At 34.2% G+C, this 26634-nt stretch overlaps 1 protein-coding gene across 1 annotated transcript in view; it reads left to right on the top strand.

Annotated features, from left to right (window-relative positions):
• Window positions 1-26634, top strand: part of LOC116342137 — a 75371-nt gene that overhangs the window by 4942 nt on the left and 43795 nt on the right. The window lies entirely within an intron of this gene.

The raw sequence follows: 26634 nt of genomic DNA, 5'->3' as shown, positions 1-26634 counted from the left end.
AATTTTTTTTGTGTTGATTTATGTTTCGATTTAATGTATTCAGTCAATTCGTCATGGATCCATTTCAAATTCAATGTGGCATCGCATCTGCAATAACATTACTTAAATTAAATGTAAATCTACCAGGAAGTCGATGTGAAAAAGGTATTTCTTTTCTTCGATTTCCTCAAACCAAAATTACATTCTTTCCCTACAATTTTGACGTCAGTATGACTTTTTTGATTACTTAACTTTGAAACTTATAAACTTTAACGCATAAATGGATGCTGGGTAGATAAAAAGCTGAAAAAGTTTTTTTCTTTACACTTTTCAGCGGAAAACACGAATTATACGAATACAGTATGAAGTTCTCAAATAAGGAGATGACGGTGCCACAATAATGTGTCTTTTAAATATTTGATTTGAGCTTGAAGTCGGTGGTTTTACGTTTATTCGATAAGAGTCATACAATTCAGCTTGATAAATGGTTCATTTTAATGCTGTGTCATAAATTTTCCGTTGTCATTTAAAAGTCTGTAAATGCAATTTCAATGGGGAATATCTAGTGGGATATTGTGAAACAAAAGGTGATTCAAATGCTTTTGCCAATGAACAAATCACGTTTCTTCGAAATCCCAAATTAAAAAAATAAAAAGCCCTACTTTGGCATTTGGCCATAGTTTGAAATGTACGGTTGATACATCACGTTTTCGAGAGAGAAAAAAAATAAGCCCAACCCGATCAAGATACTAAATTCCGGATTCTGAATTTTCTTGACGATTTCATCGTTTCCATTGTTTTCTCAGTGACCGAGAAGAGAGAGAGAAAAAGAATATTCATCGAATTTTCTGCCATTTTCCTACATTTTCTCGCTTCAAATACCAACCCACATTAAATAAAACCGAAACAGTTTTCGGAAAGTTTTCTTGTTGCTTTCACTTCAAATCTCTACACCTTTACGCCACTCTCCCTTTCTATCTTTCTGTCTATCGGCGGGCGTTTCTGTGTTGGATTTTTAGTACTTCGTGTTTTGGTATTACATATGTTCGACATTTTACGAGGCGCACTTGTGCTTGAACAGAAAACTTTTGATTAGTTATTGATTTTCATTCACTTTTCCACTTAAATGTAAGCTTAACATTGAAAATTGTTTTCTCATCACTTCTTTCTATACTTTTTTTTGTTGTGTCCAGGCGAAAAGGGCGAAAGAGTAAGTGTATTGTATTTGAATGAAAAAAAAAACTGTTTTATGTGCATGAGGTATTACTCGATTTGTTAACTTGCTTCGAACAAAATGCACAACATAGTTCAAACAATCGACCTCTTTCTGATATATATCTTGGATCTGTCATCATCGTCGTCACAATCACGTACCACGATCTCGTCGCCATATCTATCATATTCCAAATTCCATACTAAAATATGCGCCGATATGACATCGTCAACTAAACGAAGATTGAGATGTTATAACCGCTTTTCCTTCTGACATTTTACTTCTTTTTCAATACGATAAATCGCCAATCGACGGCATTGCAAACAGACCCCAACATAAAAGTAAGCCCGAATCAATTTTCCAGTACAAAAAGCACGTCTTTCAATCCAGTTACGTCTTTCAATCCAATGCCAAAGATAAATTCAAGAAAAACATGTCTATAACGGAGACAATTTTTTTTTACTCCCCTTCGGATCGGATATGTTTGAATGTTGGGATCTCTATCCAATTGAGTTTTTTTAATGAAAATTTCAATAGTTTAAACGTTGTCTGAGCATTCATCGTTTTTTCTATATCGAGCTTGAAGTGAAAAAAAATTCAAGTGTTTGCCTTCCCTATTTTGTGTTTGCCACATACTCTATGTTTGTCTTTTCTTTGTCTGTTTTCGTGTGTGAAATTCATGTTACTTCCGGCATCCATAGTGATTTTGTTTTGGCGTTGCCCTTTCGCCACATCCATGGTGTGCATTCCATGGACACATTTGAACGATAACAACGCTCAACGTCAACATAAAAGCGGACTAACAAAAGCAGGCGATTTTCTTTCATCTAAAATCGATGAGAAATATTTCATTTCACATTGTTTGGATTATTGGCCCTTCCCCAAAAAAAAAACTGTAGAAAATTTACTTCGATCGAATTATATATTTTTTCTCGTTAGCTTCGTATTTTAGCTTTTATTCATTTTCGATAAGATAATAAAGAATAAATGAATTTGGTTCGAGCTTTTTTTCAGTTAGTCGCAATTCTTTTTGTCTCTCATTTTTTTGGTTCCATTTGAAAGAAAAAATTGATTGAAATTTTTATAAAAATCTGTTATCGTCCATTGATTTCAAAACCTATAAGTACACCGATGATTATAAATGTTTAAGACAAAATATTGTTTAAAAACATAATATTGATGTACACTTAACCTACACTTAATTTCAAGGCTGTACACTTTCAGTATAGGAATATACTGTATAGGAACATATATAGGTATATGAATACAAAATCGTTACCTACACTTAATGTACACTTTTTTAAAACCATAATACATTACATAAAATTTTGGATTTGGAAAATCGCTACCCCGGGCAAAATTATGAGGACCCCCAGAAAAAGGTGTCGACTTTTTGAAAAAAAAATTCCAGGTTCACTTCGAAACAAAATGTTGTACATTTACCTACACTTTCTCTACACTTAAGTGAAACAATAAATTTTGAAAAAAAATTATGTAGCAACATTATGAGTACACAGCCAAATGTTTAAGTAAAATTTGACCTTTCAAGTAATTAAGACATTAATTTTTGGTTTGTTCACGTTGATTAAATATGCAGAAAGAGTTATTATGCCATCAATATCATCGTATAGTACATTCAATTCCAATTTTAAAAATAAAACCATTTCATTTATGGACATTCATATAAGAGAGGAGTTTTTTTATTGAACGATACTTCAATGCTTCACGTTCAATAATATCGAATGTTTTTTTAAATGACGTTATATAACAATGATAATATTGCTACATTTACTTTATTCGAATGGAAAATTATGTTTTCGGAGTTTTTGAGGCCACTGAATCCGAATCTGGTGTCAGCTTTTGTGAAAAATATGAAATTTTATATGAATGAATTTGGAAGGGTAATTGGATAGAAAGAACAATGTTGGTGAATTTACTGACCGCCTACTCTTGCGAACGGTATAGACTACCATACATTTTAATTGGAGCATAACAATGTTTACAACATTTTATATTATTTTGACATTGATTCTATTTATGAAAATGAACATTATTTTAATTAAATTTGATCAATCCCATGGTTTATGAATATTTTTGCATTATGAATACTATCGCAATACCAAAAAGTGCCACACAATGGTTTGAATGAATCAAAGGACCATACGATGGTTTTGACATGCGATATATCTTTGCTATTGATATATATCAAAATTATTTTATTATATATTAAAACTGCACTAGAATGCCCAACAAAATTCTGGCTAAAAATTTATTGAAATGCAATTTTTAATGGTTTGTTCAAAATGCAATTTCATTACATTCCATTCTACGATATATTTTCATTATGATTTATGATAAAATTGATGATATAAAGCAAAACAATAGATTACAACGCCTACGCAGTGTGTATTATTTTGGTAATTTTACGAGTGTTTTTGATGCATGGTCCAAAATAAATAATTCAATAGCAAAAAGCGTATAAAATATCGTACTCAAAAATGCAAATTAATGTGATGATTTGGATGATGTGATCTGCTGCTATTCACATTCATTTTTAAATAATCAATGAGAGATCAGATTACTTCCGGTTTATTCAAAAAGCTTTCTCTTTTATTTGGGCGTAATGAAATATAATGAAACGCTTCATCAATGTTCTCTATAAGTTTGTCAAAATGATGGTGCGGAAAATGCGCTGGTAAAATTGTCAATTAATTTGGAAACAGCATCAACAGAGCGGAGCGGCTGGAAAATATCATTTTGTATACCTGCTATTATTTGCGATTTTGTATTCTCATTTTCATTCGGTTAATCCGTGAAAATTACAAAATAATTGGATTTCGAGCCGTAAATGCGTGTTATTGCATTTTGAGCGTAGAATGTTGTCATAGTGTGTAATCATTTTGATTCTGATGACCTTTGATATCTCCAGTATTTTGGAACGCATTAAACATGACGACGGCGAAGACCGACTAGCACACACATACACTCTCTCTCGATCTCCAATGAAATGGAAGAATTCACTATATTCGGGCAAACACATCGGCAGAATAATAGAACAGTGAGCAGATGCTCCAATATTAAGGTTAATTTTCTATTCATATCATCAGTCGAAATAATTATCGCATAGCGTCTAGCTTGCGGCTAGCAACATCCAAGCTTAATTTTATCCATCCATTTCAGCATTTGTATTTGTCTGCAAATGCATTCGTGATATTTCGCACACACAGAGAATGTACGTGAATGTGAGAAATTCGGTCGTCTATGAAATTAGTTTAAAGCGTTTTGGATTTGATATTATAGCATCTGGCGATGTATTTAATGACAATCATTTTGATAATGGTCCAAAAATGAAAGACAAGACACGCTATAAATATCGTATGGGCTATAAGTAGATTGGCAATCAATAAGGATCGCAAGTCAAATGAAAAGGATAGAATGGGTGGATTTGTGTTTATTTGTTTACTTAAGTCTACGCACTAAGAAATGTGATGTTGTATTGTTTGGATTACAAGGGTTCTTGATGGTGTATAAATTCAATTCAAATCATTAATCATACCATTTCAAAGGGATGTCGAACCAAATATTTGATCAACACATTGCCCGAGGAATTTCTATTATGTAAGCCAAAAAAAATGATTGACTTTTTCCTCCCCAATCGATATCCCCGATACCGGGTATACGATGTATTCAAAACCAATTATCAAAAATGAATAGAATGATGCATCAGATGGTAATTGGTATGACCATGATGATGGTAGCAATAGTGCGGCCTTAACCTCATGTAAATGTTTGAAGGCAACTAGCATTTCAATACCTCGGGATTTTGTGGTTTCGACTATCTCAGCATGCTAAAATGAACAGCGGTAAAAGGCAACCAAATGGTTGTCAAAAGTGCAAACATTTGGTGAGACGATCAAATTTAAATTCAAAATCAAGATTTGCTGCTTGACATTAGATGTAATCGCTTTAAAATTTTAAATATGTTGTCCTTTTTCTGCTATACTATTAAAATATGCATAAGCACACAATTTCACTTTAAACTTCGACAATCGGGCAATCGATATGGAAAATCTTATGAAATGTTAATCTGACAAATATGCAAGGGCCTTTCTGAATATAAATTTAATGCTACTGTCAACATATCTAATGTTCGAACGTGAATTTCGAATGTTCAAGTGATTTGTGACTAAAGGGCATCGAAATGAGTAAACCCCACATTTGAATTTCATTTTAAGTGCCCTCATCTCCGATAAGCTCTCATTCTCATACGCTATCGAAACGGTTAAATACAAAATACCGAATCTTCAATGGAATTCGTGCAGAAATTCGAAGAGTTCGCTACATATTTCTGTGTAATGCCGAAAATTCCCTTCTATTCAAATTCCCTTCAATTTAAATAGACGAAACTATCGGTCTTTGTATATCGATGATTGTATGACTATGAATATTTGCAGTGAGGTATTTCATGATTTTGCACAATTGATACATATTCTGGTGAAATTTGAATCAGTGGACACGGCCATAAGCTGAACTCAAATGACTAGATGCATGAGCTTTGGAGACAATCACACTTCAACTGACAAAATGCTTGAATTTTCCCACGCATTAAAACAATCGGTCAAGCGAGAGAATTTAGCCCGTGGAACATATTTCATGTGAATGGAATTTATACAAATTTTGCTAGAAAATCCGATATTGTTTTATGCCTTTCAGCATTTATTACTCATTTATGAGTTAACATACAATACAGCGAAATTATTATTCAGTATTCGATGAATAATACATTTTCAATATGCAGTGAATATGAGTTAAACATCGACAGTGAGAAATTCATTTCCAATGCTGACCCATTTATTCTCTAATAAAAGATATTTCATGTATTGTGAATATGTATTTTCGGAACAAATACTAAATCAAGTCATCACTATTTGAAACACTGAAATAAATACACGAATAAACTCTATTCAACGAGCTCATGGCCGAATTGCATAAGCATTTTCATTCATATTTATGAGAATTATCTTCCCAATGGTGAATCAATCGATTTACGTGTCATTTTTGCATGGAACACACATTCTTTTGCTTTGTCTTGCATGCGACAAAGAAAAAGAAATTTTTTTTCAGAGAGAACATAAAAATTGGCAACCGCTTTGCCGAGAACAGCCAAAGGCAAAAAGACTGTGATTCTCTTAATTGGATTTCACGACGTCACAAAATGAGACGATTTAAGAAGAAAGGCAAATACAAAGTTTAAAGAAAACAACACTCGTCTTGCTAAATGCTTTTAAAATACTTTGTTTTCTTCAGGGAAAATACATGTCGGGCCAAAGAAAAAAAAATAAAAAGTCCCCAAAAAGATGATCGCAACAAATGCGTCTTTGTCATGACCTCGCATTTTGTTTTGAAATTGAATCCCAATTTTCTTAACTTATTTCTCAAATTAAACGCGCATTAGCTGAAACTTCGTTGGATTAATACAGAGATCGATTAATTTTACCACAAATTAATCACGAAGTCAAAACAAACCAAATTAAAAACAAATGACTGGATTTGTTCAGTTTTTTTTCAATTCTTTTTATCCCTTTAGCCTCCATTTTAGCTGATTTTTACTATAATCCTCGGTTGGAAAATTCGGTTTTTCTTTTACCTTTCGTAGCCCGTATTAATGAAGTCTTTTCCCTGTTGCACCGTAGAACATGTTGCCAACCTGATGTTGATTAACCCAAAAGTATACTAAAGAGTAATCCACGTGCACTCATTACTTGGGCACAATCCATTCTAATTACTTCTAATTTCATCACAATCATCATTTTGGTTCATCATCATTTTTCATTTGTCTCATCCTCACTCTTTTTTCGCTGTTTTAATCTTCCTTCTTATTCTTTCCATTTATTTTTTTTTTAATATGAGTGAATCAACTTTGGTTTATGTATATTTTTGTAGTAGCACCACCGATGCGAACAAATATATGATGAATGCAAAAACTGCTGCAGATAACACCATCCAACGCTATTCCATAGCAGCCGACATGGATTTGTAGTTGGTTTTTAATGAAATATTGAATGTGTTTCACGAAGTACCTAAAATATAAATGAAAATGGAATGAATTGAGCCAAATGTGAATGTTAAAAAAGAGTTGTTCGTACGGCAAGCCGTTTGTTTGCAACTCGAAGTTGAGATAATAACCAGCTCATATGTGAAACTTCTCCAACGTATATGCATTTGCAGTGTATAAATTTTGAATTGTACATAAAACACATTAGCTCCATGGTTTTTGTGATTTATTATCGTGTCTTGCTATCAGTCTGCTGAACAATTTCGTTGTTGCATTTCGTTTTTATGGCATTTTACGAAATAATCCGTCGCCAAAAAAAGCCGAGTAGTAAATGAAATTCAAAAAAAGTATACGTTTGTCGTAATTGTTACATTTGAAAATAGAGTTTTTCTTCTACCTCCATTTAATCCAATTAGATCTCGTGCAGAAAGCACTTGGCTGGTCGGATACCTTTGTTTAATCTGTTACGAGCTTATAAGAGCAAGAGTATGGCTATGGGTACTTGCATGCCACACGTATCTTGGTGAAAATTAGTTGAATAATGCAAAGGTTGAGCTCGCGCCAGGTAATTCAAACAAAAATACATCCACCTTTGAAACGTTTGTCTTTGTTTCCGTGTAAAGCGAAAAGAAAAGAAATTTCACATTCAGACACAATGAGCCACCGAAATGTGTAATTAACTTTTGTGCTGGGTAACAACTAAGTGGGTGAAATTTTGTGATTGAAATTTCTTGTCGAAAAGCGCAAACGTATCAACTGAGAACAAAGCAATTGCCAAAGTACATGAAAACGAGGCAAAGTAATGTAAAGTACACAAATAACATGAATCCAATGTTGAGCGAATGTGCATACGTCACAGAACGCTTCCGTTGTATCCTGAATCAAAATTTTGCATTAACTCACAACTGCTCACATTTCGACCCTTTGTGTATCGCATGTGCTTAATCATCGCTGACAGAACACACACACATGCATCAAACGTAGCTCTTGAGATACATAAAATGTATGATACGTAATCAAAATAAAAAGCAACGAGTTTGGTCTCGTGGTGATGAATGGACTACATTGTAAGTTTGTTTATCTGCCTTTTCCCTCACGTAGATAAATGTTGATGGCGTCAAAACCACGAAGGACGTTCTTGAATTTTCGCTACTCTCGCGCGCAAATATTATTTGACAAATCAAAAACAACGTGCGCACACAAACACACACACAAAAAAGATATTGACAGAACGTGCAAAACGTCATTGAATGATGTTCGTGATTAATTTCCATTTGATGTTGTCAACATTTTGCTGTTGCATGGAACAATAGCTAAAATGTTCTTGTTCAGCGCGGCACACGTATTTACTATGTGGTTTAAACAGGACCAAATATACACTTGATGTGGTCACACGATTTGCGCACGCACACACGCACAAGCACATTCATTGTTCTCATTTCGTCTGTGTCTTTTTTATCTTTGTTTGTACTCCCATTGACACAAACTTTTCCGGAATATTCTTATGCTTTTGCAAACGGTCGCTTTTGTTCGGTTGTGGAATTTTTTTTTATGGTTGCTTGAAATGAAAAGGCGTACGCATTAAATGAAATACTACGTTAGTATATCAAACAAAATAAGCAAAACGTTTGTGCCAAAGCAATGTAAAATACATAAAAACAGCTCTATATCAAGGACGAGAGAATGAAAATGTGCGCGAATCAAAACATCAGTTGTGAAGCAAACTTTTGATTTTATTGTCTTCAGCGCACACATAATCGTCCAAAACCGAAATGAAGTATATGCACAACAATTCCGAGAAAAAGTTTTTCATCCATTCCTTGGAGACTCTCACAGTGACAGACAAAAATTACTATTGTAACAAAACTCTCATTGTTTGTATGCGTGCGAAGAATAAGTTTGTACCGATATATTTATGCTTCCAACAAATCGTGTTGGATTCAATAAACACAGAGAATATATAAACCAGTGATGTGCGAGCTACATTTTACAGGAGGGGGGGTGATTTTTCAAAAACTAAAAATTCTCTCATTTGAACAACATTTTTCTTTTTTTTTTGTTGCTCTTCACTTTTTTGGCGAAAATCCCTAGCAAATCGAAAGAATTTTCTCCGCGAAAAATCTCAGGAAATGACAATAAAATCGTTTTTTTTTTTTGCTTTTCACTTTTTTCGTGAAAATTCCTAGCAAATTTAAAGAATTTTCTCAACCCTAGGAAATTACAATAAAATCGTTTTTTTTTTAATTTGCTCTTCACTTTTTTCGTGAAAAACCCTAGCAAATTCGAATAATTTCGGCCGAAATTTTTTTTTTCACCAATATCACAGGGGGGTTTACCCCCCCCTACCCTCCTCGCACACTACTGATATAAGCCGAGTTGGAAATCTAGTCATTTTTGTAAATAGATATTGTCCGATTTGGGTTGCGTCAGTTCAGCGAAAAGTGGATTACTAAAAAGGAAGACACGTAATATTTATTGAAGTTTCTTTGAATTAAATGTTCAATATTGAAGCCGAAGTTTGTGCTCATCTCTCATGAAATCAACGATTTGATACTTCCTTTTGGACCAAATGAATGCCATAACTTTTCTCATTTTCTCAATAATTGTTCGGTAAATACAGTGATGAATGCTATTAAATGGCTAGTCTCATTAAATCAAACGCCAACTTTCAATAAATTCATATAAGCAGTGATTTTTTTTTATCTTTCTTTTCTCTCTCTCTCTGTCTATCGTCTCGAATTATTGCGCGGCATGAAAGGTTGCCATACGTTTTCGGTCATGATATAAATATTCATAAAAGTGAACAAGGCTCAGATTAAATGAAAATCCAATGTTATATAGAACGAAATGAAATTGCGATGGTCATTCGAAACTGACCCCATGCAATGTGTATGGCGGTGAATGCGTCATTTATCAGCTAACCCATAACGATTGCCCTTATTACACTGCGTTGTATTGTGAATTTTAGGTTTTCATCCTAATGATATGCAATTTCAAATGATTTGTGTGTGTGCCTGATAAAAGGCCTTCGAATATTTTCCACTGATATGTCATATAATTCATTCTATAAAAATCCATTGGGATTTGTGAGTGGCCTATTTAGGTGCAATTTTCCTAATTAGAAACTATATTCATGTTGTATAATGTAAACAAAATTTACATTGAATGAGAAAAGTGTGTTTACCGAAGAATAAAGAATACAAAAAAAAAAACTGTGAGCGTATGATGATCCGGTTATTCAACCGCTTTAATTTATATTGAATTCAAACATTATGCCACCAGGTTTTTTCTACACACTTTATGCAAATGACAGCTATTTATTTATTTAATCTGACATGAAATGTGCGACGCCGAAAATAAGAAATTACATGTCATTGAAATATGGCGAACCTTTCATAAATACATTTGGTCCTACTGCTCTATACCTTGTTGAGTTCATAATTACGATATCATTTTCGATGCGAAAAGCTTCTATTTTGAGTTCATTGTGCGATGCGTATATTTTTCATGCCTATTGCAGTTGGTGCTTAAAATCACTGGCACAAAACTGACACTCGACACTCCGAATAACTTTAATAAAAGTGTTATGCAAAAAGATCCGAAAAGTATCACCGAATTTATTTGTCTGTTTTATTTCATATGTATACCTGGAAAAAATATGCTCAAAACGAATATGCATTTTAATTAAAATTAAAATGTCTTGTAATGTCTATAGAGCGGCCGTTGTTTGTAGCTTTCAGCATCAATCTGTTTATTTGTCTCCTGAATCGTATTCGCTTCATTTGAACTTTTCGTTGTGTAGTTTTTTTGTTTCTTTTATACTGCAAGCACTGATTTTTCAACAAACAGCCCTCAAAGGGACTGCAAAATTAAAATCCCGCTGAATAAACGAACAAAAGCAAAAAAAAAGCGAATGGCATTCAGAAACATTAAAGAAAGAGACACATCGTTGCGATTTCTGTAGACAACATTTTAAATTACACGGAATATTTAATTTATTGAATTTCTCCAGCTCTTGGCAAAGTGATTTCCCCCGTCCACATCTTGACTCCCATTTATTTCATAAAAAAAACCGACAACCTTGTATTTGTCGCGTTTATCGCAAAATAAATGTGTGTATTCAGTAAATGCTCGTGAAAAACGAGTAAACATCCATGTAATTAGATTTGGTGGATCAATAAAAAGAAAGCTATTATACGCGTCTCGCTTCGTTTTTTTTGCAATTCATTTTCGAAATTGGTGGTTAAATGTTCAATTTATCACCGTTCATACACGAAGCGCAGGGCTTTCTCTCTCTCTCTCTTACACACACACGCACGCTGTGCTACTTCACGCGAAGCCAGCAAACATTAAATACAAATAGGCCTCAATTCATCCACATCTCAGTACTACTTTGTACGAGCAGACAAATTACAATCAATTGTTGTGACCTGTTAAATATTTTATTTAGGAGTCAAGCGAACGGAACAAGAACATTTTCCCGCTCTCTCTCTCTCTCTCTTTTTCTCTCTCTCGCAAAAACCAAGCTTATGCACTGAGCAGTAGTTGTTACCAGATCGATAACGTTGATACTGGCTTTATTTTATTCATCTTTGCATGTGTTTTTTTTTTTCGGATTTTGCTTTCATTTCCAATTGCTTGGCAACATCCAGCCACTCTTGACTGCATGTTATTTTGAATTGGATTTTTTCCGCTTTTTGCATAATTTATTATGCAGAAATTCGAAAAACGATGTTAAAATGACGATAACGTTGCCACATATACACCCAACGAAAACAACTTCAAGCATTTTTCGTGATGAGACATGCATTCCAATGCTCAAACATTGATTAGATTTTGGAGTCAATGTTAAATACACAACGTGAAAATAAAAACGTGTTAATAATTCAAACAATGTATACCCTTTTTCGATTGACACGGATATTCGATTAAAAATTTCGATCTAAATATACCGAATTTCATTCGAAGGGATAATTCGTGGATCAATTGAAGCGAGATAAAGTGGAGCAAAAAATCGATAAGAATTGTTTGCAATGGCAGACAACAAAAAAGCAACCATAAAAGTCAAAATTTATGAAAGACACGCCAGAGACAAAATCGGATTATTCATCTCTCGAATTACGGTTGCAAGCATCGTATTTTTTGTTCTTTTTCTTTCATTTCAGACTGAATCGAATTTTCAAAGTGATTTAGTTTAATTTATGACAGTGGCTTCGTGTCACTTTTGCTTTCGGCTGCTATTTTTTCTCTATCTTTCTTTCTCAATTTAGTATGGCTTTTGCCAGATACGCCTGTTAACTTCATGATGATTAAGCAGAAAAAAGAAGCGAAAAGAGCTGAGTTTTGGTTGAAAAGAGTGAGAAACAAAAGAAAAAGAAAAAAATCGCCCGCAACAAAAACGATGAAAATGAAAAACACACGTATCGCGATACGTCATCATGCCGGCTCCTTTGCAGTCGTTTTCTGTCTTATCAGAACTTTGAATTTTTCTAATAAAACGTGCCACAATAGTCTGGTTGTGAGTGTGTGTGTGTGTGGGTGCAAATGCTGGTATGTGTATTTTGTACCTGTTCGTGTAAATGCTTTAAAGCGGCTAAATCAGCAAGCCCAACCAATGGAACAAATGCTTTTAAACATGGCTCACGGCAACATCTCACAACTCTCTGAATCGAGGTAAAAGAAAAATGCGAACGAGTGTTCGTTTAAAAAGGAAGATTTTTCTTCATCTGAGAAGAAAAAAACAGAAGCAGCAACAGAAGCCGTCTTAAAATGTATGCTAACATATCTGAAGCAACAAATCTCCAAAGACAATAAAAACCATTCTCTGATGAACGATGCCAAATTGCGCGTCCTCTTGTTTTTGATCAAATTTAGGTGATTTTTAACGCGTAGCATAAATCTATGGAATTTCGTCTGATTTATTGCGATTTTTTTGTTTTTCTCAAAATATAATTGTGAATCTTTTTCACTGTTTTGTTTATGCTGGCATTTATTCTGTCTATAATGGGGAATTTTGATCTTTTGAGAAGACTTTCGATTACGTGCCAAATAGAATTCGATTTTGTCGATGTCATTTTTTGGGGTTATCATATTTTCTTTTTATATGCGATTTACAATTGACACTCTTTATCTTTCATTTTCTTTGGTTAAAAAAATGCGGCGAACATTTTCACAAATTACAATCGCATTAGTATTCAAACATTAGTAAGCTTGCAGTTTTTGACGTGAAAAAAAAAACAAGCGTACTTGTCACTGATTAAGAGTGAAATGTGTACATTTGTGGGTTGGTGAAAACAAGTTTCTTTTGCTAATTGTGGCCATTAACAAAGCCAGTTAATGAGGGTACAAAACATGCACGAACATATTAGAAACGAAGAACAAACATCAACTTAATGGGTAGAGAGAAAGCTTTGATCCTGGAAATACAACCATTAATCAAAGTGATTTTGGACAGAATGAACCAATATAGTTGGACTATGTATATAAAATTTTAATCGTGTTGGAAATCATTTTGTTTAACAGAACCAGTTAGCTCTTCTATTGTATTTCTTGTTCGGCTACTATTTCAAATATACACATAAACTTATGGAGATTCAATTTCATTTGCGCTGCTAACTTACTAATGACTTGTTTGCAATATTGAAGAACAGAGAACGTTGGTCCGTGTTGAATGATTTTTAGGGCATATACATCCATTTTGGGAGGAGATTGAGATATAATACGTTCATTTTTCCATGCAATCGTTTTCTTCAATAATAACTGTAATTAGAGGACAACAACAATCTCATTTGAACTTTTTTTCACTCATACAAATTTAATGTTGTCGGTCGACCTCTTAGTCGCACCACAATACGTGCTGAATGTATCTTATATGATGGAATTTATCGTAACGCAATTGAACATAAATTTTTCAAAATATGGGAGAAAATGAACGGAACCATTTTTTCGCTATTTTTATGTGATGAGTTTCGTGATTGAGTTACATGGAAATGTGTATAGCCAACAGGCTATATTTTGAACATAATGCGGAAAAATGACGTCCAACCACAGCTCGGTAACACATTATTATACGCTATTTCGATACACATACATTACGTACTATTTATCACTAAACCATTTTTCTTCATTATTTGATTCCACCACGTTTCGAATCAATCGATTTATTGTTATTATTATGATTGTTTTTCTCTCGTTGTCTTTTACACGCACTGGGTAGCGACACTTACGTGCATACACACCATAACAACCACACCGGCAATAATTTAGTTCGAAGAAAAAAAACAAAATTGATTATCATAAATCTATGTGTATACCAGTGGCGGATTAAGACTTTGGTGGGCCCTGCAGCAAACTAGTTTTTGGGGGCCCATTGTAAAAAAAAATCTATCTATTCAAAAGAAAAAAAATTCCCTTTGGATCGCGGGGCCCTGCAGCATTTGCTTCAAAAATTGTATGATAATCCGCCACTGGTGTATACCGAATAGTCATAAGTCAATAACAGCTGAGAAAATCGGCGTCAAAAGCGTGACTACCGAAAACACTTATTCGATGGAATGTTCTGGGGCTGACATGGAATAATTGACAAAGAGAAAATGGAAATCAACTTTTAAACAGAAATATAAATGCTTCGAAATTGAAGTAATTTCCATGTTGATTTATAGATTGAACGAGTTGATGATTTCAGATCAAATTTTAGATAGCATTTTCATTTCAAACGAAGATAATACACAACAATTTATATTTCTCGGAACAGTGTTACAATAATTTCGGTTAAACTAAATGCTTATCAACTTCATTTGAGTGATAGAGCAACTTCGAAGGCGGGTATACTCATATACAGTTTGAGTGAATAATAATTTTCAAATTATACTTCCAGCTCCCATTCGAAAGCAACAAACATTATCACCTCAATTCTTAGCGGTATGCCAAGTTCGGTGTGGTATAACAATTAAAAATCGATAAATGCAAGCCTTCATAAAATCTATGTTAGAGGGTCGTAAAATGTGCTTTCAAAAAGTAATCCATTTAATTGAAGTTGACATGCAATTGCGGAAGGAACCGTGGAAAACACATGACAACAAATAAAATGTAATTAAATACAATGAGGCAAGTGACAGCGGTCGAACTTCAAACTATCGCTCAAAATGGCGACAATTGGGGCGTTGATACATGCGGAAGGAACCAAACTGTTTAGCTTAGATTGCAATTAAAGAGCAAATACCATACGAATTGCTAGATTCAAAAATTACCACAATATAAAACCACAACTATGTATTTGTTAAAAAAACTGACTCATTGTGGGGTACAAATCCATTAAATCAATTTAGCATATATTTAGCGGTTTACAATTATAGAGGATTTAATTAAAATGTACGCGGAATAATAATTCAATTCAAAATGATGATGACAGATGATTTTGATTTAAAAGCTTTATGTCCTTCATGCAATTGGACAAAAAAAAAACAATAAAATGGTTCGTTAAAGTAAACTTACTTTACTTGTAAAGTATTAAAGTTTTTAACTTGTCGAGTGTTTGATGTTGAGAATCATGTTGAAAATACATTGTTTCTCACTTCAACTCATTTTGAACGCAATCATTGTATCACAATGTAACCAACACAAATCGTTGAACAACTCTCATTAGTTATTAAATTACCGCAAACAGAAAGTATAGATTGGAAAACACATTACTGTGTTCGGGTAATCAATGAAAAGCCACAGATTCTTGTTAAGCAATTATACATAATTACTGTTTTGAAATAACAGGAATGCTCCTGGAAAGCAATAAGTGATTTTTATTTTTTTTGATAAATTTAGCGTAATTTTCTGTACATGCCATTTGAATAAATCCCTTAATTATGAAAAGGATTGCGAATCGATTGAGAGAGTGTATTCACTATTTTAGAACGGATGTTTCTTTTTTTTGCAAACAGGATATGGTTGTCATTAAAAGTAAATAATAATAATCGTAAATTCAAAAAGTTAATTTGATGTTCTGACTTCTGAACTTCTGATAAGGATTTTCGAATGTTCATTAAGCACTTACAACCGGAGCGTTACATTATTTTAATGATATTCCCTTGTTAATATACATGAGAATCATCGGAGTTTTGTTATATTCAACCTGAAAATGAAACGCGTTAGAAATTGAAAGCTGTTTACTTTTACATTTATTACGTGAGTGGAACATACTGTAAAAATATACGTGAATAATTTGGTGTTTGATAGTAATGTTTTACAGAATAGTAATTCATGGTTTTTTATGTTGTGTGCACATTGCACCAGCATCATGCTCATTCTATGTCGCACCATGAGCCACAAAACTAACCCAACTCGTGGTTGTTTCACTGGGGATTTTTTTTTTTTTTTTTTGATTACATCGTTGAAATAAAAAAAATCACACTTGCTTCTGGTGCAGTTTGAATGCACTCTGAAATTATACTATACGGTATTCATAAATATGTTCACAGTGAAACACAAATACACTTCGTGAACAAAAAAAAATGTTATATAGATAGAAAAATCATACGTTTTTGTTGTTGCTGTTGCACACTTCGTTCTATCCATTCTGTTTTTCTAATTTACATTTCACTCCGTAGAACATTTCTTTTCATTATTATTTCATTTTAGTGGTTATTATTCTTTTTATAATCATTTTTTATGGGCCGCACTGGAATGGCCTAAACATACATTTCATAATGTAATGTTAACCAAACATTTGCGGCAATAAAATATCAGTGGCAAAAAAATGTTGACTTTTCTAGAGTTTACCATAGCGTAAATATTGATTTTGTGTGCTTGCAATTCTGATCAACATATTTTTATATTACTTAAATTACACGTATTTACTCACGCTAGCGATTAAGCATTTGTGTTTACAAAAGGAATGCTTGTTTCACAAAAAAAAAATCCCGGAAAGTAAAGTTATTTTTGTAGAGTATTTCTGGGATGACAAAATTCAACCGAAAACAAATGGGGAAGCAATAAATTTCCAATTTCGTGCATCATTTATAGAAGTGAATAAAAAAATAGAATTTTGTTTGCTGTGTGTAAATATGTATGTATCGAGATGAAGAGAGAAAGTAGGCTGATACCTTTCGTGGAATAAATTGTAATCAAAAGCATTATTGGTTAAACCACTTTTTATGTACTCAGTGGACATTCGACATGAAATATATGAGCTTCCGTTAACGTAAAGCACTCACATACACTGTAAGCCTAATAATAGCTAAACATTGAAACCTTGAAACAACGTTCAAATTTAATATAATCACTCAAAGAGCAATGAGAGCATAAATGGTCTAGATGCCAGCACCCAAATATGGTGAAGAGCATAAACACCTACGAACATAAATCTAAATGAATTTCTACGCGAGACGTATTCTTCTTTTTATATTTATTTGTGTGTGTGTGTGTGTGTAAATTGGTCAGGTTTTATTTTCTACGCACATCAATGTTGGAGCGAAAAAAAAGTTCTATATACACAAAAAATATATCATAGATTTTCTGTGGAAAGTGAAAATACTGCCCGTAGCAAAAAAAAACGACAATACGGTGAACAGAAGCAGAAAATTTTACAAATGAAAAAGAAAAACCTTCAAATCTCCAGCATGATGAATGAAAGAAGAAGAAAAATTGTACATTTCAAGATAAAAAAGAAGAAAAGAAAATACATCTTACCAGAAGACAGTTGTACGACTTTTATTTTTATGATTATGATGCTTTTTGTTCGTTTTTTTTTTCGTCAGCGTCGTCGTCGACATCGTTGTTGTTCCACATACGAAAAGTGACATTTTCCCTTCACATGCTTATGTTTTCAGTTTTTGGTTTGCTTCCGGCTCAATGGCAATAATACCGATTTGATGTGTGGAATCTGTGTCGGTTAAAGAAATATGTGCAATGTGTCCGTGCGTGTTTCAATATTATTACGACGACAAAAAAAAACTTTGACAAAGGTATATACATATATGTCACGCACATTCTGTTGAACTCGGCGCTGCTTGATTCATTTCATTTGCTCACATTCTCTCGATCCCCTGGCTTTCAAAGCTCTCTTCGGCGAAGAGTTCCATTTTATCATAAAATATTAATGTCGATATATCTGCCGTGTTGGTAACCGCATAGCATAAATGTTCAAATATACCATAATGTAGTGCCACTTGCACGTATGTCAAATTTCACATTTTCAAAATAAATAATATACTTGTGATGAAACTACACGAAGGATGAAACTTAATTTTCTATAGAAAATGGACTTGAGAAATGAAATCACGGTACGGAGAAGAAAGAAAAGAAAAACCCGGGAAATATAATGTGCTCGGCATTAATGTCAACCGAATGAGATTTTCTTTTGCAAACCAAAACGAATTAAATTCTTTTCACGACGATTATGTTAACGCAATTAAGGGACTTCAGTTCCTCTATAAAATGAGTAAAATGAAGATCATTTTTCAACGGAAGCTACTTTTTCTCGTGCTTTTCAATTTAAGACTCAGAACTTGGCGGAACAATTTATCTTGGAGCGATGTTTTTTCTGTTCGGCACTCATTTCCAGGCGAAAAAAAAATTATCTCCGATTTGCTGCACATTTTTTTTTAAATGAACTGCACAATTTTACTGTGAAATATGAAGTCTCAAAATGCAGAAACGAATTAAATGTGAAGATTTAATTGTGTAACTTCCAATAAGAGTCTAGAACTATTTTTGTTGAAAAATGATCTAAACACTTGCTCTTACTTCCAAAGTTTATTCGAATAGTCGACAGAAAACTATATTTAATTTGATATAAAATATTCATAGAATATTGAGCATGTAATTATGGCGTCAATGCGTCTCAAATCTATTAACCATTGTCAATAATTATTCATTGTTCTCAAAATATAATTTCATAGTAAATTATTCACTGATTCAAGTTTTACATTGAATTATTACTCGGTTTTGAGTATCCTCTAAATGCAAACCATTTAAATCAATCGAAATTAAAGTGGTTTCCGAATCTATACAGTAACTTATTGTTCGATTTAAATGTAGAACAACGATATATTATTTAACCGCAGGCGTTGCTGCGATTGTTCGAAGTTAATTAATTAAAACGACGAAGACGCCACACTCAATAGAGCCGTTAAGCATGTGGAATATATTCCGGATATTTTATTTCAAATAAAATATTCTGATACAAAGTGTATTTTTGTATGTATGTGGTTGGTTTTATTATTGGTTGTCTCGACATCGCATCGGTTATATATTGAGTGCGGTTGTTTGGGAATTTTCTAACATAAATGCAGTCATTTATCTTACGAAGACACCGTTTCGCACTATGCTATATCGATTCGCAAAGCGCACACAATGCAATTTTCATGAGCATGACAATGTTTGGCAGTTGCGATATCTTGAAATTCGTCGTCGTCGTCGTCGTTCGTCATGGAATTTCGTCGGGCACTATTGTTCGAGAAGCGATATGAGAAATAACAGGAGAAAACCACAATTTTCCAAATGAAACGAAATAAAATAAAGTATAAAAATAAAATAAAAAAAAAAAAGATAGAGGAAGGGAGTAAGAGTGAGAGTGAGTGAGAGGAATAAAACCATTTCACGAAAGCAATAAACTGAAAACTTGCCGTACATAAATCGTATGGCAAATTGAGTCGATGGCATGAATGAGTATTTGAATCCTTTGTCACATAACACTTGGGCTGTCATGCATTCGCCGTTGAACATTTATCTCCGTTGTGTTCGTTCATTGGACGCCGTCGCCATATTCGCTGAATCGTAAATTTATCGTTCGTTCTGCCTGTCGACATGGCCTCCCATGGTATTGTAAACGCTGGACGGAATATTGTAACACAATCGATGTGTCTTTTAATTGAAACTAGGCCTATAAAACATTTAACTGGTGACTCATAAATAAATTCATTCATTTCGAAGTTTCCATATAAAATGACGGTTGATAGAGATCGAGCAAAAAAAAAAAACAACAACAACAACGAGAGTTTAACTAAGATGTACACACTTCAATCAAGTCAGCCATTTATAGTTCCGATCACTTGTATCACAATTACTGTTTCCGTTTCCTTCGTAAACGGTATCGAAACATGTATTCGTTACACACATAATCTCATTTTTGCTTGCATGAATTTTCTGTTTATTGTTTTGTATCGTGTGTTGTTTTGTAACAAGAAGTTCCATCTATCCATATTTCCCGAATGTGTTACATGGCGGCTTTTCGCTTCGTTTACTTACTTCTCCGATGCTGTTGGCCTACAGGCACGAAAATGCCGCAATCGTTTTTTCCACGTACGTGAACAGGAAACATTATTGATAGGCAAATGCCGTGAACGATGTATTCAAACAAACGGATCATTCGACTATTTCGCATATACACACTATTATACGATTCATTTTCCTGTTTCGATTCGTCATACATCCCTTTATCTCTCCATCTCTGTCTTATTGCCACACCAATGCACAGCCATCGGCTTAAAATCAGGAGTGGCAGCCAGGATATAATCAAAGACATTGTATGCGCGTTTTGGTTTTGTTTGATTTCATTTCGGTGGCACACAGCTGGAATTTAGTGCGTGTAACTGTTCGACTAACGCAATTAGTTGGTGGTTGTTACTGTTGCTCGAGGTATTTCATTTATTTTCATCAAGTGCGATATTGTTGGCGACAAAACCACGTTTATTAAGAGCGCAACACAAACATTTTCTGGTGTAAATGGGACAATATTCACAAAACCAACGGAAACCATGTCATTGCGATGCGACATTGCTCAACCGTCATTGTCGTTTTTTCACTTGAATTTCCGCACAGCAGAAATATCAACAAATTCCATTAATTAGTGCATCGATCATTTGTGATTTACTGCTAAAAATATCGATGTTATCTAATAAGAAATTATTACATCGAAACAAATAATAATGTATTGGGGCTAATTTTAATTAAAACCTGGATTATATTGTATTATAAATCCGTGTTGCACAATGGGCGGCAAACAAGAACAGCATAATATTATAATCGGATAATGTTACAATTTGTGCCATCAGCGAAGGGAGTGTAAAAGATAGAAATAGAAAAAGAAGTGTCATTAGATCTTACGCTGAGAGCTATTAAAATGATTGGTCATGCACTGAGCTACTACATCAAATAATCTGATTAATGAATGGCTCACAACCACAAAAACTAACAAATACTTTTTCGTATAGACTCACTCGCGACATTCTTTCATTTCCCGAAGAGGAAAAAAAATTTGAAGCGCGATTGGTGCCAATGGACGGCAAAGGCTCATATTTTCTGATGTAATGTATTAGAGTGATGACTGTAATGGTTTGGGAACTTCTTCGATAACATCGGCGCTTCCAAAACGGGCTGGACGACGGGGAGCATTATGGGTGGGGTGTATAGGAAACGGCAAATATTCATCAACAAACTTTGTCGATTGCATGATTCATCCGAACGTATAAAAAACGCTATGCGCGACATAAGAGGGTCGTTTAAATGATTGATGGTGTATTGTTATTATTCAAGTGCCACTCAATGTTGAATTTATGTTTTAATAAAATTCGTCGCTCACGCGCTCACCATTTCACTTTTACAAAAACACAGCGAAATTATATCAACGAATATCACGTTCATACGCATTGAACTGGTGATGGCGGCGGCGGAGGCAAGTAATAGAAGCGCCATATTATGTACTACCATCTCTACCGAATCGAAATGCATGACTTATTTTTACACGAACGAATAAATTTTATCGAGGAATTACTATCACTTGGAGAAAATGTTGTATTGCTTTACGCTGCATAGTTTCTCGTCTGTCTTCGGAATGACTGGCCGGAGAAATGGGGTGAGATGAGTTAACGAAACAAACTTTTGAATACGAAGTAGTGAAGTGGAAGCGATTTCAAGAAGTAAACGTGGTAAATAATATTACACACACGTTCAGACGTATCGATTAAAAGGCAACAATAATAAATATCATCATCGCGACAACAACCATGTTGGAGCCGATCGAATGGAACGATGCAAACAGAGTAAAATTCCATGACTGATACTGATGAATGGATACTTGTTTTCGACATCAAGTTTATTTAGACCGTGACTCTAATCAAATTCAAACAATTTAACTGCACTGCGACCATAAATACATTTACCTCGACTCTAATACGAAACATGTTCCGTCTCATTCTCGTCGTTGCAAATATCCGTACTTGCCGTTGTTGTGTACCTTCTTATCTATTGTGTGCAAAAATAAGCTGAAACGCAAACACAAAATCCCATGTTCAATAGATTAAATCAAAGTTGACGTGTAATCCAACGGAGTTGCCGTTCGTTAAGCGTTCGTCATTGATTACATCCAAATTCGCAAGCAATTAAAAAAGAAGCTCTCACAAAACTTGATCTATTGATGCAGCTAAATCGAATCGAAAGTGTTAGTTTATCTTGTTCATGGCACGAACGACAAGCTATTACGAGCGAAAACTTCATTTTAAAAACGGATACAAGGCATCCGACGTATTACATCGACAAAACCATCTCACAAATATATACATGCAACCATGTTCAAACATGGTTTAAATTTAACAAGATTCTAAATGACTGTGCCACCACAATCGAATGTTATGTAATAATTTAATGTTGCTTTGATTGCATAGCAACGAGATGAAAATGGGCAAATGAGAATTTAATCGAATTATTTCTGCGATAACACTCCATACACTGTTGGTGGCTATGGCCGTCGCCGTCGTCTCTCAATTGTTGGATGGAGTGTTTCAGTCCGGTAAATGCGTATATTGTTGTGCATTTTGCATTAACGCATCCCCAATTTTGACGCTTCAATTACTCTTAAAGACACTTCAAACAATGGCCATTATTATTAAATACGATGATTGTTATTTCGAATCATAAATTTTTGGGTCTATAATTATTAATGGCGTCGCCAAATATTGCGTGCATTCATAAGTGTTTTCTAATTAATTTTTAATTGATAATAAAATCGATTGAATATTTTGTATTGTTAAATCACCATAGGATGTCGCCGGTCTCCGAACTCATCTGTGTATCATGACAGCCACTATTTAGCCAAACGATACCATTAAGGGCGATGGTTATTGAAACAAAATTCAAAACACTATTATATGTTGTACATGACGTGAAATCTGTTCGGGGTTCTAGTGAGATAATTGGAATTCTTTCCAATGTTGTTGTTCTTGTTATCAACCACATTGATTGCGTCGAAATGAGAGCGGACCATTCTCTCCGGAGGCTAAACTATTCAAGACATATCATATATGGTATGCAATCTGAGACATTGTTGTGGCGATGCATTGCCACTCTAAATAACTAAACTAATTAGTTTGAAATCGAGAATGCACAAACCCACTCAGTCAAATAAGCAGAAAGGAAAGAAAAAAAAACTACCATTAATAATTGCTCGAGTAAATATTTAAGATGCTTCAACCTCTTTGGACATATTTTGAACATGAACGCAAGCTGGTGCGCAACCCACAAAAGAAACTTTATTAACACAAATGTGTGTGTTCGTGGTGCGTTGAAAGGTTGACTGCTGCTCGGCATTTGGATCAATGAATAAAATCGGATAGCAATTTATTTAATTAAAAAATATTTGAGCAACGGTCGAGCACACCTGCTTACTTTGGACTGATTTCTTCAGTGTTCAATTAGCACACAATAGCCGCTCATGTTTCACGCTCTGCCCACAAAATTGGATTTGAAGACGAAAATCTGAAACCAAAGCAACAACGTTCTCAAAAGCTTCAATATACTTAAAATAATCAACAACGCTGTGATTGCTGTAAGACAGGGAGATTTTTCCCTTTTATTCTTCGATATCGTTTATGCCTTTGCACAAAAGATGTGTAATAAAATTAGAATGTCCCAATGCTGAATGTTGTTAAATACTGACGGCATCAATTAACAAAGTTTCTTTGCTGAAATGCCATTGTATCGATGCAATGAATTTCCGATGAAATTCATTCAATCCTGGAATATTGAATATATGTGACAAGCACCTTTGATTCGATAGACGATACAATGTAAAGCAAAACGTATACATTTAGAATGAGCAATGATGCGAATCAAAAACCAGTTAGAAACACAAACTATCGTTCGTTTATGGTATCCATTAAGTGCATTTGATAGGACTTAACATCGGCAATTTACTTGGATGCTTTCTTGTTTTTGGGGAATTGAATCGAAAATATCGAATATGCACGCGATGGCTTTGATCACGCAATTCTATTCGGGTCAGGGTGTGTGTATTTCGACGTAGTGAAAGTTTGATTTTATAACACACGGTAATTTGTATGCAAATTTCCATTTGATTCGAGTGTAACGAAGGGTTATTAGCAAAGAATTCGCAATATGTTCGTCATCATGCTGCACTAAAATGGGTGTATATTTTGTGTACGTGGCATTCTGTCCCTAACAAAATGAATATTTCACTTCATGCTTTGTCTATGAACAGAACATATATATACACACACACGTGCGCACACATACTCGACATCTTGGATACATAGTTATTCTTGACTTTTCCTCTTCTCGATTCTTTTATGTTTTGTTTCGTTGATCTGAACTTTCCTCGCCCGAAAGCACTCTTCATTCGTCGCATATTGTCATTCACTCACTCACTATCTGTAACTCTTGACAAAAGCAGAACAGGTACATACAATTTAAAAAATTGGTTCGTCGTGTGTATCTAATTACTTGAGCCATGCTCCGTTTGCTGTTTTATGTGCAGCTCTTCTCACAATCCTCGCGGCCATTATAAGTCTAGATCATTAATCAAAGAGTGTTTATTAGAGTTGGGATGTGTTTGTGTGTGTGTATGTATACTTATGTTTATGTTTGTGTTCAATGCATCATATTCAAAGAACAACAGCCAAGAAAATGAGGTAGAACACAAAACTCGATTATTCACGTTCACGTGGACTTTGTCGAAGTGGCAGCAGCAGCAGCACTACCGGTAGTCATAATGGAGTTGTTGATGTTTGTTCCATGCGATACGTGAATTCTTGCAAATATTCAAGAAATATTATTTGAGTTCCCATTCATGTTCTGTGCATAAGTTTCGATCTCTTTGTGGCGGTTGTCGGGCGTTTGAGGAACTGCAAAAGAAAATCAAAATGAATTTCAAACCATTACTCATTACGTATTCTGTACGGTAGATGAGTGCAATTAAAATGCGTGTATGCACTGCGGTGGGTGTGCATTTTATGCGCACACATCAAGATATACGCGAAAATTTATTGAGCTTCGTGAATGAAAGAACTAGAGAGAGAGAGAAAAAAAGGTAAGAGGCACATTGATTATGCTTGAGAATGTAAATGGATGGTTGAAAATTGGTGTTCATAAATCACGTCTCCACTGTGTTCGTGTATAACATTTTTCCTTCGTCATTTTGAAAACTCGTCTTCTTAATTTTGGTGCAGGCACTCAATTTTTTTCTTCTTCAAAAAAATATCAAGTCACTTTCTGGTAATGTAAATGAAGCGTAGCTGTTGAAATCAGTGTTTCGTAATGATGATATTCTCTTCCTCTCTGCCGATCTTGTTCTCTCTTTCGTTGTCACTCTTGTCAACATGTTCTTTCCTAAGAAATTAACAAGCATTTTCAGCAATTAAAACATTAAGTTTTAATCCACTTTTGCTTTAAGTGGCTTAATATCGTTCGTTCGTTCATTAAATAATTTCCAAACAACATGTTACAATGAGCGCAATCTCGAATTGATCTCTCTCTCTCTCTCGACGGGGCTCAGCAGCGAAGAAACACCCGATTTCAATTCGGATGAATGAGCACCGATGGAAAATCCTTGCAACAACTTTCTTTGCTAATTTGTTTGCTATTTTACTCACGAAGTGATCAACACAGTGAGACAACACTCATTCTCTTGTTTATTTTTGTGCGCCAAGAAAAACTTTGCGCGTTTTTTTCTTATTATGAAAGAATGTGGCACCACGAAAATCGTAATTATGTACGATATTCGTTCTCTCTCTACTCATATCTTCTGTTGTTGATATGTCCTGAACTAAATATGTTTCCAAATCGAAATTGTACTTGCACCACTCAATTTCGATTAACTTTGCAAATTGGCCAATCAAATTCGTTCACCATAAGCCAAACAATCTGAGAACAGCTTTCATTCACTCCAATTACATCGACACATATTCGACGTTTCACTGATGGAATCGCATGTTTTGCCATTACCTTGTCTATTTTGTATATAATGTTTTCTTTTATAAGAAAAAAAAAACCGTGGACTTTTTCAACTTGATAAATCACATGTTTATCGCGTGCTCATTACAAATTCATTTCAAACTCAATTCATTTTAATATTTTAAAAAGTCGTCGCGTCAACGGTATCGAT

The sequence above is a fragment of the Contarinia nasturtii genome, unplaced genomic scaffold (assembly GCF_009176525.2).
Source record: "Contarinia nasturtii isolate CC-2019 unplaced genomic scaffold, AAFC_CNas_1.1 Cnas_scaffold_810, whole genome shotgun sequence".
Lineage (NCBI taxonomy): Eukaryota > Metazoa > Arthropoda > Insecta > Diptera > Cecidomyiidae > Contarinia > Contarinia nasturtii.
Note: the sequence above shows the minus strand (reverse complement) of the source record. Positions and strands in the feature narration are given on the sequence as shown.